Source organism: Pinus tabuliformis, chromosome 2_2, assembly GCF_031772625.1.
Source record: "Pinus tabuliformis cultivar Carrire ecotype Pingquan chromosome 2_2, CPIR1, whole genome shotgun sequence".
NCBI lineage: Eukaryota > Viridiplantae > Streptophyta > Pinopsida > Pinales > Pinaceae > Pinus > Pinus tabuliformis.
The window spans coordinates 325,397,376-325,414,469 of NC_142300.1; positions in this window are offsets into that span (position 1 = coordinate 325,397,376).

Genomic DNA, 17,094 nt, shown 5'->3' on the forward strand with positions numbered 1-17,094 from the left:
CGCAGATAGAGTGAGACGGGGGAGAGAGGGAGAGGAAGAGAAAACAAGAGAGGGGGAGGGAGATAGACACAAAATGAAAGGTGGAGAGAGAGAAGAAGAAAGAGTCTCACAGAGACAAATACATATATAGAAGTTAGATGTAGAAGGTCATGAATATTTTAGATTTTCAATGTGGTTGATGATTTCTAATCCTATTTGATCACATGGACTATATGCATTTATTTCAATGTAGATGTTGATTTATAATTCCATTTAATACCTTACACTAGATGCATTGATTTCAATGTCGATGCTGATTTCTACTCCTATTTTATTGCTTGCACATAATGCATTGGTTTTAGTGTAGATATTGATTTCTAATACTATTTGATTGCTTTCAATATGTGCATTGATTTCAATTTAGATGTTGATTTCTAATCATATTTAATACCTTACACTAGATGCATTGACTTCAGCGTAGATGTTGATTTCTACTCATATTTGATTTCTTGCATTAGATGCATTGGTTTTAGTGTAGATATTGATTTCTTATCCTATTTGATTGCTTGCAGTAGATGCATTAATTTCAATATAGATGTTGATTTCTAATCCTATTTGATTGTTTGCACTAGATGCATTGATTTTAATGTATATGTTTATTTTTTATTTGATCCAACAAGATGTATGATGTACATTAATTTCAAAGTAATTAGATTAATAGTGTGTATTGATTTCAGTGTAAGCACATCTCTACATCCTCCATCTATATATCAATCTCACATTGTGTCTCCTTCTTTATCTCTCTATCTCAGCCCCTAAACATACACACTCTCTCTCCATATATATCTATCTCTCTCTCCTTGCCTCCCTTTCCCCTCCCCCTGTCTCTCTCTTCCCCTTTGCTCTCTTTCTAACATTTATCACTCCATATCTACATCTCTTCCTCCGACCCTGTATTTTCCTCTCTCTTCTTCTCTCCCCCCATCTATATCTCTATTTCCCCTTGTCTCTCCTTCTCACAGCCAGAACATACACACTCTCTCTCAGTGTAAGCACATAAAAAATATTCAACCATAAATACAATACTTGGATTTTCATCCTAAATAAAATGTTTTCTTACCCCAAATGTTTTCTTCTTGAAACTATAAACTATTTATAGTTGGGTAGATCCTTATTACTCCCATTTTCCATCATTCAACATTGTTAATTACTTCGCATTCAATGGCGGTAATAGAAAATAACTACCATTGAAAATTATTTGGGGTTTAACGCTCCACAAGTCACAATGATTGAATTCTGAGAAAACTACTATTCATATTGGAGAGCAACAAAGACAAGGTATGTTGTTTGCTACAATAGCTCGAGTTCAATGTTAGAATGGTCTATTATTCTAACTACTCGTTTCATATGATTGATATGAGAAAATGGAAAAACTAATAGGTGTGACAATAGGAACAATAGAAGAAAATAGTTTTAGATTCATTGCAATGAATATTGTTTGTAATTGACTATATTCTTAGTTATTCTTAGTATTCACATTCTCTATCTATCCAAATTGCTACATTGACACTTTGCATTCAAAATTTGTATTTCATCAGTTTTCATCATTCAAGTTACTAATAGTTTCTTTGATCTTAGCAAACTGAGGTAACTAAGCAAATTTTAAATTAAATTGGCCAAATTAATCTTATACATATTTAACATATTTAAAATGATCAAAATAATTTGATGATCAACAAATTTTGTATGACCGGACACAACTGAAACTAGTCTGGATTCATCTTAACACCAGATCTATCAAGCGTTGAGAGGGATGAAATCTCTCGAGTTGCAAACCTTTCCTCAAGTTTTGCACTAAAAAAATAGATCTGCACCTCGAGAGATTTGATCCCTCTAGGCACTTGATAGATTTGGTATTAAGATGGATCTAGGCTGGTTAATAATTATCAACTAGATGATAGAGATTTGATTTCCATGAAATATTTTAGAAGATTCATAGTATCATATAGAAATGACGAGTTGAGATTTATTTCCAAAGTAGTGATGTTTGTTTCATTCTTTTAATTAAATTGATTAATTTGAAAAAAAAAAATTATATCCACAAATGTTCTATGAAGGGAGTTATGATTTTTTCACTATACAATGATATTGTAACAAATCCTATTTAAAAATTAAGAATCTTTATAGTAAAGTGGGGATAAATCTCCATGAAATTCATGTTCTATGCTTTTTATACATAATAGTAATATATACATTCATATAATTAAAATTTTCCATGAAATGACATTTATAAATACATGAACAATTATATAGATGCCAAAACGGACAATATTAAACTTACTTTAAGATAGATTTTGTATTACATAATTTTAGATTTTTTGATTGTAATTTTTTTATACATAGATTTTAAGCTTGTGTTTAAAATCCAACCATCAATAGGAATTGTGTTTCAAATCCAACACCCAAAACCACGAATTTTAATTAGGGAACCTAACAAGAACAGTCTTAAAAATCGAGAGATTTGAATTATAATGGTGTTTGGGAAAACTAAATTATTTTAAATAAATAATTTGTTTGAAATTATAAAATTAAATTTATTTTTTAATTTAAAATAAAATTTAAATGAATATCATAATAAAAATAATATATTTTTTTAAGCCAGCGTAGAAGATAAAGATTATGGAACCAAAAAGACTAATTTTTAGAGTATTGTTTTCTAATTAGATAAAACAAAACTAAACATCATGAAAAGCAAGCAAGAGATGAAAGATTTACATCATTTACATTCATGAGCTGCAAGAGATTAGAGATTTACAAAATCCTCTAACATAAACTTAAAAGCTCAGACCACTCTATTTTGAAAAAAGCAAACAACTTCAACATAGATAAAAGAGATTAAGTTCAGAGATACGCAAAAGAGTTAGTGAGAGAACCTTGAAAGATCCATGATACGAAAACCTGCAAATAAGGATAGGCAAAAAAAATTTGAACAAATCAAGCCCTCTTTAGTTTGATATAATATTGAACGAAATCCTACTGCTGATTTTGATATTGAGATGGATTGGAGGAGCCAGGATGGCTGCCTTCGTCCCTAAATTCAGTCAACAGCGATTGAGGAGAACCCGGACTGGCCTGGACTCCATAAGTATAGCGATAACCTTCAGCTGGATAACCCACAAATTCTGGCACGCCGTAGTGATAAATATTAAAAGCCACTGGATTTCAGTTACCATAATTATGAATAGCCTCATTTGGATTAAAATGGATTCCAACCCTGATTAACATGGATGGCAGGATTACCAAACCCTTGACCAGGATGGATGTCGAACGCATGAGTAGAGGAGTTTACACGAGTGGACTCTCATTGGCTAATTTGCAATACAACTGATGACCGTCGTCGGTCAATTTAATGGGCACCTCTAAGGCACGATTGGCCGCCTCTCTCATTTAAATCATATTTATCATATTTTAATTATTTTGTACTCTTTGTCCCACACAGGCACAAGCCAACTTCTTTCTCTATTAAAATTGCGTCTTCCTCTCTAAAATAATGAGACTGACCATTAAACAAAGTTGCCATTAAATGTTATTTTTCCATTTCAGCATAAAGGCCTATGTGGCATTTGTCTATATTAAATAATATTTTACAAAATATAAATAATAATTTTGTTTTAATATTTATATTAATTTTATGTGTGAAATAATTAAAGCTAAAAGAAAAGTTTATTTCATAGATAGATGTTTTTATATATAAACATTAATCATTATTTTATTATTTTCCATATATAAAAATAATATTAATTGTTATATCTTTAAATAATTAAAAAATATTATTAAAATAAAATATTTAAAAAAAAATAAAAATTCAAACCAATTATAAATAGGATATTTCAATTTCCATATAAGCCAAGAATATCAACATAAATTATAAATCTATAAAATAATTAGAAGTAAAAACTTTTTTAGCCTTCAAACAATTTAATAGTATTTTACCTAGTGCAAGGGAATGTGTCCTTTTTTCTATGTTTAACAAATTGACATTTCTCATAAATCTATTTTAACTTCAAATCGATATATATATACATATCAACACATAATAGGTGCCTCGCATAACTAAATGAGAAGAAATGAAAAATGTTATTGAAAGATTTCTTATACCAAACTAAAAAGTAAAAAAAATGCTTTCATTATTTACATGGATAAAGTTAATGGAAATTATAATAATAATGATTAAATTAATGGTACTAATAAAAAAAGAGTTTTTAATCATATCTTCTTCATATCACTTAAAGGTAATTTGATTTTCATATAGTGTGATGTTATTTATTAGCAAAATAGAAGATTCATAGTAGAAATAATGTAAGATAAAAAGATTTAGAGCAAAAATGACATATTTGTAAAAGAATATGAATGCTACAAATAGCAATACCTTTATTAATAAAAGAAATATTATATTGTTTCTTTAAGGGGGGAACCTATAGATGAGGAGAGCTTCAATAACAATATGAATTACATGACATTCTATTAACTTGCTTCCACTTTATTATATATTTTTTATTTAACCTCTTAGGAAAATTGTACTAATGGAAATTTTTGGTTGAAGAAACATTCTTGCAAGACTTCTTAAAATTATTGCTTTCAAACAATATCTTTTACAGGGGCCTTTTTTAATATACATAGGTTCAATAAAAATAAACCATTCTATTACTTAAGTGGTTTACAATAAGACACTGACATAACTTCACCTTTATAAAACACCATTGTCCTCATGGAACACACACAAAATACATATCCTTCCATTGTACTATTTCCTCTTGTATAATTCACTAATGGAGACACCATTCTCTTTTGCTGAGGACATCATTTTCCTACAACCAAATGGAATGTTTCAATATAGAAATTAGAGATAACCACATTTAAGTATGAGTCATGAAAGATTGGATGAATTTTAATTGGCTAGGACATTCAAAATTCATAAGTTGCTAACCCAATATGTTTGAGGACCTTATATGAACCATAAATATTGGAAGAAAGCTTCTAGTAGCAGTCCCATTTAACTAAAGTCATCTTACAAGGCCATATATGGAGGAACACGTGATTCCTTTCATAAAAAAGACATTCAAAATGATGATGATCCTATTCTGATTCATCACCTAATCATTATTGGGAGGGAAGAGAATGTTTTCCCAATCTACAAGGGTCTTTTCAAAATCCTACACCTTATAGACTCGCTGTAAATAGGATAGTAATGGTTGTGGCATTTGGCCATAGAGAATATCAAAGAAACTTGTTCAAGTGGAACCATGATAAGTTATAATATACTACCGTTCAACTTGATGTAGCTTCTAGACTCATCATGATTGTCTTTCCAAAGTAACACACCTCAAATATGCTTACAACTACTTATTGACATATTTAGCCTCACTATTAATTTAGTGGTGATATGTGGTGTTAAGTTTCAATTGAGTGTCCTAGAGCTAAATAAACTCTTTCTAGAATTAAAAGTGAACATGGTGTAATGATACATCATAATACAAATTTAAATAATTATGTGGTTGTAATGACCTTGAAGGGGTATTAAAGAGAACAAATTCAGAATATTTGATAAAGTGGTCAACTATAACAATTATTACGAATTTATTACCGAATTTTGATAACCCACAATAAATTCCATAGAAATGTCAATCCATATAAATAATGCAATGACTAAATATTGAAGGCTCTACTATCTCTAGTTTATAAAAGCCACATATATTCCACTAGATAGTTCACTAAAATAGATCTCATAAAATAAACTAAAACCTTTCATATGATGATTAAATTTTTATAGCTTCCATATTTTTTCATTGTTGATTTTCCACTTATGCATGAAATAAATAAAATTCATAAAATATAGAAAAACAAACAAAATCGCACACCAACCACAATGAACACAATTTTTTTCTAATAAAATCTATAGGAGAAAGCTTAGCTAAAAGGTGAGGCTGCTATGTTCTCTTTTTGTTTGGAATGGTAATAATATGTGTATGAGGGATAAAACACTCTCTATGGAGTTTCTTGAGACATGTGGGCTATTAGGATATCACTACAGAGAATTAAATCGCTATGTTATTCTCTCTTGCTCCCACTTCCAATTGATATGCTCTACTCTGGAACAAGATACAAGTGCATATAGTGGAAACCTAACTCTTCTTAGTGACCTAGTTTTTAATATATTCAAATAGCGAGGTAAGGATTATGTTTGACTCCAACTCTTAACTAAAGTTTCAAATTTGACCCTTCTAAAATATTCCATGCATTACTATCCCATTTTGCATGAGTAATGGGGGTTGATGTCGCATGTTGTTAATCCATGGTGATTAAATCAAAAGGCAAACTTTCGGGAGGAACATATTTTTCACACAAACTTCGATTGATATCTTTCTTACACTATTGAAAAATTATGTTAGTGTATAACTATATCATGGGGTCTAACACAAGTGAGAGTTTTTAGGCCACAAAAAATTTCATTCAACCCCTCAAATTCCCTTTGGAAGGTTTTAGACCCCCATTCTCCAAATTGAGACCCACCAATGAAAATGGCTCTATAATATGCTTCTTCCAAATTTTCTTCTATGAAAACATAGAGGTGCATGAATAATATTATAATATTCTAATCTAATTCACTAAATGAGGTGCAGAAAAGTTTCCTCTAGCTTCTCATGTGAGTACCATTTTGTGTTTCCCAAAAGTTATCCTTTGAACCCAATCTACCTAAGGCCACCTTGCCCCTGTCATATAGTTTGGGACCTCCTCTATAAAATTTTATCCTATTTCAACTCTTCATAGGATTATAGAGTTAGATTGTCTATGGAATGTAGGACATTTTCCTCTTGCTATTACAACATGAAGAGTCATAGAGTTTGATCTTATATACACAAATTTTCGTATGTTTAACTTTCCTGCCTGCTAATTCACATCAACAAGTGCCATAATTTTATTTAGAGATGATATATCAATTAAACATGAGGAAAAGTGCTAAAATAAGCTCTCAAGACCATCCTATAGGAAACCATATAATCCTACAAGAAAGTTCTATATTTCCTTTAGGAAAATTCTAAATTTGATATTAATGGAGCAACTAAATGATTGAAAGCATAAAAATCATAAAGAAACTAATTTTGATCATGTCAATTTAATTAAAAAAACTCACCAAGACATAAAGAATAAGTTATCAATCTTCTACTGGAACATGCAAAGTACATCATTCACTAAACTAATTGTAGCATAAAATGAAAGATTACATATCATGGAAAATAAGGATCAATATGAAAAATATAAGGGTACATAGCGGAATTATAACTCAAATGGGTGGACACTCCCTAAGGTGCTTACAAACCAGGGAAAAATTTACGGGCTAATGTTTGCAAGTGGGCTAATTTCTATGCTTTTTCCAAAAAAAAATATTTGTCAATTTTAATTTTTTTCTAAAAATGGTTTGCCCAAATTTCATGGTATAAAATTATTTTACCTTAAGAATTTCTAAACTTTTATATAAATACTATATAAAATTATTATAAATTTTAATATTTTTACGAAAAAAATTGTCAAATATTTTATAGATTGCATATTAAAGGCTAGTGATATTCACTAAGGTTTCTAAACTTTAAGATAAATTCTCTTCCTTAAAATTTTTCATGTTACAAACCTATTAAAATCTAATGCTAGCTAGTTGGACATAAATACTATCTTTCCTTTAATACATAAGTAATAAAACTATAAAGCTACAATGTAATCAAAATAATTTTCTTTCTCTTCTCCCTTCAAGCCTTACCTTAAGTATTTTCTTATACGAACTTATGGGGGAGAAAACACCTTGAAACGATGGATGATTCCCCTAACAAAAGATACATATATCATAGGAATTTCATCCCCTCAGGTTTGTTTCACATGTAAACATGTCCCCTGGTATTGTTATGGCATTCAACCCAAATAGTCTTGAGTTCCACCACGGCAACCGAGGGAATAGAGTTCATTTTTTATGATATGTTCTTGGTGGTCTATTGGTATAGGATGCCTTCTTCCAAAAACCTATAAAATATATGTACTGATGCTTCCGAAGCTCATAAAACTATGAGTATGATTATATTTCCTAAGAAATTACTCAACCCAAAGTAAAGTCATATAAGTCGTTAAAATGTATAATTAACGACGACATAAATACATGTTTTAAGGTGGGAAAAGGGATACATATGGGCCTTTGATCATCCATTGCTCAGCCCATCTTGCCCATTGCTTATATGTTTTCTGGTCCCTGAGAAAACATACATGTTAATCTTATTGATCATATTGTTGGTCTCGTTGGTCATATTTTTCTTGTATTCCTACCTCTTATCACAAGATAAATGCCTAGTCAATTATACTAGATAATAAAGACGTGGTGCTTGCTTAATAATTTTACAATATTCCTCTTATACTTCCTGCTAAAACTCAGGATTCATGTAAGCAAGAAAGTTGGGTTGAATTTCATTGCTACCAATCTTTTTCCCAAAGTTTGCTTTGATTTATTTTACCATGAATATCTTTCTATAGTAGCCTACAATTGGAGGGGAGAGTGAGGTTTATGCACATGGATGCTATAAGGAAAATTTTTCCACCTACTCTTCCAAGTCAGAGTGGCTTCCTCTCCGAATAATTTGAGTATGTCTTCTAGGTTGGACACAAACTCTTACTTTATCTTACTCCAATTGGGGGAAACCGCCTTATGCATTGCAAAAATTTAATATGTTTATGCTTGTATGGTTCATCCCTTTACCAATGTGAAATGTATAATTCCTCTTGTTTATGCCTCTTCATTTCCTTAGATCTCATCTCCTCATGCCTCAACCATGAGGCCACAACCATTAACTATATATACCCATGTATACTGAGTATGCAGTTGATATCACATTAGATTATGGAGATAGAATTCATAAGGTCTCGATTTTTCTTCTATGTTTTAGTCTTGAACCACTTGCATTAGTTCCTGGTCAGTTTGAAGGCCAAATTCCTAGAGATATGCAAGGTTGGTGATATTATGCTTATACCATTATTCTTTGAGGAATAAAGTTTATATTTTGTCTAAACATATATACTCTACCATCTCCATTAAAATATGAGCCATGGACCTAATGATAATGCTAAAATTACATTATTTTAAACCTTGAGTGTACTTTCCTTTTAGCTTATTCTAAATCCTACTTGGTATTCTTGTTGTCTTCAGTGGATTATTGCTTGTTGCTTCCCACTTTGAGTCCTAGGATCATCATTTATGTTCTTAGTTCATGTACCTCATTTTCTAGTTTCACATATTTTCCAATACTCTTTCTGGAAGTTATTCTTCCCCATTTATGCACAACAATATTTTATTCTTTACTAGCCAATAGTGCATGTCGTAGCAAGAATGAAAGAGTGATATTGTTATGACCAACATGATGCATTGTTGGATTCACAATTACATTGAGAAGGTGGGGTTGAATCAATGTAATAGAAATTTTACTTATTTAAAGCATTCAAGAACGGAAAAATATCAATCTCATAAGTAGAACATGACACACAGAATACATACAAACACTTCAAGTAGAAAGACACAAAAATTGTTTAATATATTATTCATTGTATGAACCAACCTATAAAAGACTCTAATCCCCTCAATCACTTAGGTTTATTGGAACCAACCTATAGGAGACACCAATCCCATATGCTACTTTATAAGCATAAAACTACAAGAGACATCATCCCCCTCATTCATCAAATATTCACTTTGATCCAGGTTCTTCATTTAAATACAAGATTCTGTAGTTCCACACTTCAATTTCCTGTCCTTTTGAAAATTACATATATCGTTCACACACTCTGTTCAGTTACATATTTTTTCAAAAATTGTTAAGAAAAATAATGAGAGGGGAGGGGGGGAAGTGAATCCGTATTTTTAATTCACTTTACCTTTAGACAACTCATGTGTGGATGCAACTTTAATGAGTGCAAACCGCGTATATCTAGATAACCAATTTTTCATATGTTTATCTCTAACTGATCCATCATTATTTCATTATCCATTTATTAAGTAATAACCATGACCACTAAATTGAAGATAAATCATCAACACGTTGGAAACACACCAATACATATGGACACCAAGATTTTAGGTGGAAATCTAATGTGGGAGAAAACCACCATTGTTGTCATCTTTATCTTCTTCTTTTATTATAAATAAAATATTCATTACATCTTGTACTGGCATAGAATCTTTCTAGCACGCATGCACGCACCTATAGTAGGCTACAAACTCCAATAGTTCTCCATCATACAATGGAAGGGAGCTACAACTCCTTGATCTCATTTACTGACTCCTATCGAAAGGGACAAAATAACCCTTGAACAAGCTTACGAGCTACCACTTGAAGGGAGCTCTAACTACCTTACTGAAGGCTGCAACCCTTAGCAGCCCTCATGGGCCATGCTTCATATTATTTCAAACTAGATCCACGTATCAACCAGTCATAATTTTTTTTTGCCACCTTTCATTATATTTTCACACTTGACCCACACCAACAATAATCCCAAACCAATATGCCAAACTGCAATACTGAATCTCAAAATCTGAATCATCGAAATATCAAGCTATTGAATACTAAACTAACCACTGCAACCATATCAAATCAATGCACAAACCATCCTGATCAAGACATCATTGACAGAGAATGGAAAATACAATAGAACTCATCAATTTTGATCATCAAGTAGCACTGCAAACCCTGATAAAATTAAACTCTAAATAAATACGCTAGTTTCATAAGAAGGATCCATGTATATATCTGTTTCTTGTGAATAAAAACTTTGTATAGATATGAAGTCACAAAATACTAAATAACTGAATCCCTAAGAATTAAATCAAATGAATATTTTATATCAACTGAATCACTAAAGAAGATGAGTCATTGAACCATATTAAACTAACATAATAACATGCCAAGTATCCTCCTCAGCAATATTGTCATGCTATACCAAGCCAAGTCAGCATTCAATAACCAATCATCAACATAGCCATATATCAACTTATTCTAATCAAGACATCATTGAAAAACAACAACAAATAACCAAATTAATCAACACCCAAACATCTATAAACAACCCAAATCAAGCAACAATCTAAAGGAAAACTATCTCAGAATATATACACAACTACTTTTAAGCATATATTTGTTTGTATGTGACTGTCGAGAATAAAACCTGCATACAGACCTTCAATTACTGAATCAAGAAATTGCTATAACTGATAACACATGACAATCCCAAATCTCAATGCACATATTGTTAAAGTCACAATCAATCGATATCAGAACATCTATGAAAACCCAGATCAACCAGCAATCTAAAGGCAAATTATCTTAGAATATATACACAACTACTTTGAAGCACATATGTGTATGTATGTGGCTATCTAGAAGAAAACCTACGTACAAACCTTCAATTACTAAATCAAGTCTTCGCTAAACCTCATAACACATGACAAACCCAAATCTTTGTGCACATAATGTTAAAGTCACATATCACTGCAAACATATTCAGATCAAAGTCATCACAGATATTGCAATTTTAAGTACTCAAACATAAACAAATCAGTTAAGTATATCCATTAGTATTAAATTCATTTTCATATCTCTTAGATTTGAGCCTTTTCCTTCCTCCCTAGTGCACACATGTTACTAATAACATCACACATGAATAATCCATCCAAATTGACACTTAGCTCCTTGATCTTCTTCTCCTCATATAACTTTTTTCCTTGTCAATACCACAAGCAAATCCCTTGGTAATGTTGTTAGTAATTGTAGATGAGATCAAATAAACATTCCAGACAAAATAATATGGATAATTACCATGGTAATATATCTTGGTTTCCTCTTTTCCATTGTTTAGATTATGTACACGACTTTTGTTTACAGATCCTACATATGTACATGACCCTTCTTCATGAGGGTTGCGTATACTTTCTAACCTTCACAATTTTGCATTTGCTCTGTAACTAAATGATCTGAAAATGGAATATACTTGTTTAAGGGTGCAAGGTATCCATTTCCCATAATTTCAAATGTGAGCTATACACTCCAAGTGACCTCTGAAAATGTGAAAACTTCTTATTTCTTATACAGAGATAGACTGTAAGGGCATTCACCGGACATGTCACCTCTAAAGAGACGATGACTTCGAGAGGCTACCTGGACCTCTACAGGCTATGCCTAAAGAAATAATGAAGTAAACACTTAGAAGTCTTTGACATACACATACTTGAAGTTTGATGTCTTGTGGAATAAGACAAATAACTTTTTGCAGCTGAATAGGTGATTATGTGTGTATGCAAGTTATGTAGATTTGTTGTTTAACACATTATATTAGTTTTATTTAGCATATCATCTTCAACAAATAAAGACATCAAAATGATGAAGCAGTTCACCCCCTCTGGGCTACATCTGCTGGACCAAACCTCTCAAACTAGGCTTGTCCTCTTGTATTAAAAATGCTACAAAGGCTAATACAAGAATGTGAGTGTCTCGAAATATAGATCTGACTGTAAATACAAAATCAGAAGATAGGAATTAGCTAAAAATGCTCTTTCCCAAACACTAAACAATGAAATTGTACCTTATATAGTACTTTCCCCAATTGGCCCTAGTGGCCCTTTAAACTTGCATGGAGAATTTCGAGGTTAAGATGACCTCAATTGGTTCTGAAACCTCTGCCATTAGACTCAGAAGGTCGAAAATAGTAGACATAGGCTTTTGAGTCACAAAAAATGGATGAACATAGCCCCCAAACAGCTCAAGCACTGAAATGGCCCTAATGGCCCTGAAAGCTTCCCTGAAGATAAAAAGTGAGAAGAATGCCTCAATAGGAAAAATGAGCTGTATAAATGGATTCAGAAAGCTGAAAAACTTCAGGAATGACCTTCGTTCCACATTCAATGGCTGCACAATTCCCAATGCAACTCCCAAATTGATTTGGCCCTAGTGGCTCCTGGAACTTCCATGAAGAAAAATCACCTACAAGCGACCTGAGATGGCTGTGAAACCTATGCCAATGGCTTCAGAAGGTCGAAGCTTCCCAAAATAAAATAAAAAAATTCGTCCAAAAAGGACTTTCCTAGCCAAAGTTATGACCCATTAAAGTTTTCCTCCAATTTGGCCTAGAATCACTCCAGCTAACTGTAGTGGAAGTTCAGTTAGCTCCGCCAATTATGGCGGGACCGCCCAAATTTGGCGCTCCGCCAATTCCGCCACTATAATGACCGTGACTGCCAGCTAACTGTTAGTGGCTTTCAATGCGCATGTGAACGTTCCTGACGGTTTTGGGTTTACCTCGGAGTTTGAGCCGAACTTTTGGTTGAACTGTTTGTTTACCATTGATTTCCACATATATGTGACCAAGCACTAACTTTAACATTAAAGTTTTTGGTTAAGTATTAACCGCCAACAAAGGTGTTAAGCCCTTGGTTCGAAGGCTATGGTCTCATGAGTGGGGGCTGACCCTTAAAAGCTTGCCCCCTTTTGGCCCGCCTTAAACATTTTTAAACTTCATAAATGCTTTGTCCCACCATCCTTTCACATCATTGCGTGGTGGTGCATTGGTAAGGCTGACCGCTGATATATCATAGGTCGTGTGTTCAAGCCACATCCGACCAAAATTTTAAATATATGCGCCGTTAATGCTGATGTCACCATGGGTCACGTGGTGGCCTCCGAGCCTGCCACGTGGCAGCATGCCATTCATTGCCTAAAACAGAATATTCTATTTTAATTTTTTTTGAAAAAAATTCAAAAATTTCAATGTTATTGGGCCATTCTTCTTTTTGGCATAACTTTCTCATACGGCGACCATTTTCCGAACCATTTGTGGCACCGAAATTAGGACGATGAGCTCTATCAATCCGTTTAGGTTTGAACTAGTTCTGAACACTTTCATTTTTTTCCATTTTACGACACTTGGTCTTCACCTCCTAATCACTAAACTACCAATTCTCTATCATATCCTCTGTAACATTTGTAATACTTCCACAATCATGATATTATACCCAAGTTGACATTAAGGACATATTTGACATGCAGTTTTCCATCAAGGACAACACATTAACCATAATTCCAATAATATCCCCCTTTGGACTTGATAGAAACCTCTTTGGTATTTGGATATCACCTACAAACACCTACAAACAACATGTCTTCTCTCCACATTTGACATCAAGGGTGGAGGGTTAAACCAGGTTGAATGAGGTGCTTTCCCTTATAGTGCTCATCACTATAAGTCTAATGTATTCATATGAAATTTGCATACTGACCATGCTTCCCCTAAGCATATGCTAGACCTTCTAAACATATGTAAATTCATGGCTATTCATGCCTTCTTCTATAGCCAATGACTCTCTTCTCCAATGATTACATCAATCACCCAACATAATTGGGTTACACATTTGACCGGATAGGCCATACATGAGTGAATTTTACAATGATTACAACATGGGTATTTTTATGACCTTTACATCATCCATAACCATAACCAAGTATCTCAATAATGGAGTATGTTTTGCATCAAAACCATGATACTCATCAGTACCAAATTAGCATTTGCAACATAGTCATCTAAAAGTATCAACATAAGTGACATAATAGAACAATGAATCATCCTCACCATCAAGAAGAAATAAATAAGGTAAGATGGTGTAGCTTCATCACATGGCCAAATATATCCAATAATTACTAAGAAACTATAACATAATATTGTGCAATAAATTTTTGTGAGAAACTCATCCCCTTGGCCTCATGTCATCAAGGTCAACACACTCTCTCCACATAGGGGAAGAGCCATAATCCTCAAGAAGAAAAACTATATCATATATTGGACCACAACACCATAGGAAACATATACATATTATTTCCATGCATCAACAACATACGTGAAAACCAAGAGTACCTCCCACATCACAAGCCATTAAGTATAATAGAACTGATCAAAAACATCATCAACCAACATCTTTAGTGAACATAACATACATATCTTCCTTGTGAATATTTAACAATAGAAAGAATAAGACACCATTAACAACTTCATGAAGTGCAACTCAAGCAACGTATAGGCACCATCAATAACTTCACCACATGCAATCCATTCATCGTTTATAGCTCATGACATAGTGACAACAACACATATATTCTCCCGGAAGGGCTTCCACCTAAAAAATATCTTGTGTCTTGTCTTTGATGTTGTGCACTGTTCAATGGTGCTATTAAATTTTCATATGATGTGATTTTGATTTATGTTTTGATCTAATGAAAATGTTATTCAGTTCTCTGAATATTAGAATTAACAAATTGAAGTGAAATATTGATTTAACCCCTCTCGGCATTTACAACAAATACATCACTAGCTATCAGATCTTTGTACATATTATTCTTGCAACAACTAAGCATATGATGAGTAAACCTTATGTAAATGATCACATAATTAGGTGACTACTACTTCTACAACAATTTGATTTAAAAATTCTTGACAGACATGAAAGGAGAATGTTGTTGCATATTTCTTTCAAGGCTAACTTTGTCTGTAGAAAACGAAGAGATGGTCGATGACAAAGTGCCTGATGAAAATATTTTTTCCATATCATTCTTTGTCTCCATGGTTTGCTAACATTCTTAACTTCTTACTTGCTCATAAATTTACCCCTCATTTATCTTCAAACGAGAATATTAATATCGCCAGGAAAAGAACTGCTTATACATGGATTGGGGGTAACATCTTCAGTTTGGGGCCTAATGAGATCTTGAGAATATGTGTGAGGGAAGACGAGATTTACGACATCCTCTCGGCTTTTCAATGATGGACCTCGTGGGGTCTATTTTTCTACTAGGAGAGTAGCCTACAAGATCCTATAGGTATGATACGATTGGCCTACCATTCAGGGAAGACACCTTTTACAAATTTTGTTTCCCAATAGAATTGGTGATAGACTAAGGCTCCCAATTCACTTCCAATCTAATAGAGGGGAGAGTGAGGTAAAACCATATGGAACAGATAAAATATACCTTATATTTGTTAGAAAATTATATATTACAGAGAAATGGAACACATAAAATATTGCAGAAATATAAAACACAGAAAATGCATAAAACAAGAGAGACACAGACATACATGGTTCACCCAGTTTGGGTTACATCCATGGAGAAATAGCGAGTCCTTATTTTATTATATTATCCAACAAACTGAAGAGATACAACATACAGTAGATCCGTTGTAACACCCTCTTCGCTCTCAATCAGCTCCCTCTTCCTCGCTCAGAATACAGATCTACATAGACGCAATATAATTCCCTCATATATAGTGAGGGGTTTCCTTCTAAGGAAAAAACCCCTAAACTAAACATAACTTCCACCATCAGATCATTCACCTAATGAACGGCCCAGATTGACTAGAAATTACTAGACTTTTACAAGGCAATTTTACATATATTTTTAGCTGACCATTGGCCCCCGGACCCCGCGGGGGGGACAAGTCCCCCCTGCACCCCCCATGTGGAGGGGTGTACAATCTTCCTGGGGTATACATCCGGCTGAAACCTTTGAATATAGAAGATAATCATGCTCCACACCCAACAATCTCCCACTTGGAGACTAATTATAGCAAGTCCACCGCTGCTTCATTTGCTAGACAATGACTCCACTTTGGACCTGGTTGTTTCTCATGTTCTTCATCATACTTGAAGACCAATTGAAATTGATCAGATTTTCAGTTTCTCCCTGGTTACAACTTTTGTTAGCCTATCTACAGGATTCTGGCTAGTGTGTATCTTTTCCAGCTTCAATTGTCTGTCTTCCAATGTTGACCATATGAAATGGTACTTGAGTTGTATACGTTTAGTCTTGGAATTAAATGCACATATATTTGCAAGATGTATGGTACTCTGGCTATCATTGTATAACTTGCCCAACTCTTGCTTCTTACCCAACTCATCGAGAAACCTTTGTAAGCAAATCATTTCTTTACTAGCCTCTGTAGCAACAACATACTCTGTTTCAATTGTTGAAAGTGCAACAACACGTTGGACTT